The sequence below is a fragment of the Capsella rubella genome, unplaced genomic scaffold (assembly GCF_000375325.1).
Source record: "Capsella rubella cultivar Monte Gargano unplaced genomic scaffold, Caprub1_0 scaffold_4, whole genome shotgun sequence".
Classification (NCBI taxonomy): Eukaryota; Viridiplantae; Streptophyta; class Magnoliopsida; order Brassicales; family Brassicaceae; genus Capsella; species Capsella rubella.
In genome coordinates, this window is record NW_006238920.1 from 4,105,257 (window position 1) to 4,107,443 (window position 2,187).

The window sequence follows — 2,187 nt, forward strand, 5'->3', positions numbered from 1 at the left end:
CTAGGATTCAAGCACTTCACATTATCAACCATAGTCTCAAATGCGACCGGCCCCATGGATAAGCCTTCACGGCTTTATCATCAGAAACTATTTTTGCAGCTTCAAATGGGATCCGTGAGTTATGATGCACGCAGTAGACTCCAATGGCTAGAAAAATCAGTAGCCCCAACCACTTGCGCTTCTCAACAGACCATGACCGGCACACTGATAATCCTTTAAGTAGCTCATCATATGTTGGACCTTCCCCACCGGGAACTTTCAATTCTTCTGTTAAGAACTGTTTGAAGTCAACTGAAGGTTCAAACTTCTCTGATGGAGTTGGATCTATGTTTAACCCCGTGAGGTGAGCGAATTCATTCAAACCAAAACTTATAGGCTGGCCACCAACTAAACACCAAAGCTCTTTGTGTTTAATTCTCAACTGATTACACAATAGATAGTGTACAGTCTTAGCAGACCAAACGAATTTGCTTTCAATTAATTTAGCAACTATTCCAAGAGGTAATTGCTTGATCTCATCCCACGCGTCTTGACCAATTGATTCCCTAACCCCAGGGAAATCTGCCATCCTAAAATAGGTACACATGCTTTTTTTCTTGAGGCTAGACATCCCTTCTTCGTAAAGTCTCGGTGGGTAACGCATTGCTTGTTCTGCAGCCATCTGAAATAAGTATAAACACATCATAACTCAGCCACAACATAAACTATAACTCAGCCACAACATGAACTATAACTCAGCCACAACATAAACTATAACTCAGCCACAACATAAACTATAACTCAGCCACAACATAAACTATAACTCAGCCACAACATAAACTATAACTCAGCCACAACTTAAAACAAGTTACTAAGTGAGCCATAACAAATATTATAACTTAGCCGCATCAATAACAAAGTAAGACAACTCAGCCATAACATGATAAGTAACTCAGCCATAACATGAGAAGTAACTCAGTCGTCGAATCTATAGATCTGACAAATCAGCCGTCACGAATACTGTAACTCAGCCGTCGAATGAATAGAGCAAACGACGGCGACAATCAACCATAATAAGCAAAAACAAACACGAGTATAGTCGGAAATACAGTTCGACACTTACCGGAATACGAAAGGTCTCGAATGCAGCAAAGAAACTACGACGAACTCACGGCGACTTCTTCTCTTCACAGCGACTAAAGGCGAGTTTGAAGACCGAAACAGAGAGAGCGTCGGCGGCGAGTACTGTGTAGAAGGCGAGTTTTGTCTTCGTCGTCGGCGGCGAGGAATTTCTCTGTCGCGAGAGAGAAATTTTTTTTTTTTTTTTTTTTCAATTGTGAACAGTGAAGAGAAAGAAACTGTTCAGTTTCTCTTTTGTAATTAATGAAAGAATAACTGTCGATGATGATGTGGCAATTTCGGATCTGATGTGGCAATTTCGGATCTGATGTGGCAATTTTAAGAGAAAACAGACCAAGGGTGTTAATTGTAATTACACCCATTTTGAAAGACATCTAAGGAATAAAAAAAAGATTTGGCTGTTTAAGGAATAAACATACAATTGTGTTCTATCTAAGTAATTCTCCCATAAATTAATGAGTAGTTGTATGGTGTGGAAGTATTATTGACTTCTTTGACTATACTTTGGAACAACAATAACTATCCAAATGTATTGAACATAAATCTAGAATAGTAAAATACTATATCACATTAATCCTTAATACTAAAACCTAGTCCTAAAAAACCTACACAGTAAACATAAACCTAAAACTTAACTAATCAAAACTATCCACATAGAACGGTCCACTTGGACGCAATGACATTTGCTGTATGAAGAAAAAATAATATAATAACCAGATACAGTACAATATAAAACATGGACAGTGAATGTGTGTACAAATAGTTTTTGAGTTGTTGAGAGTTGGATAAGTGTAGAGGAAAATAAAGAAAATGCAAGTCAACACAGATTAAACTATTGGTTAATTGGCTCTCCCTAAGCTGTTTGTAGCAGATAATACAACTACTTTATTGGAATGAAGTTTAGTCAATAGCCTTTTTTTTTTGTTTTTATGGTGGTAATGTGGAATTCGTAGTTATGCATATTAATTAATAATTGCGAAAAAAAAAACCATATAATCCTAGTCTCTTTTTTTTACTATGAAAATATAATCCGACTAAATATTTCTTATAATAAAATAATGTGATAAC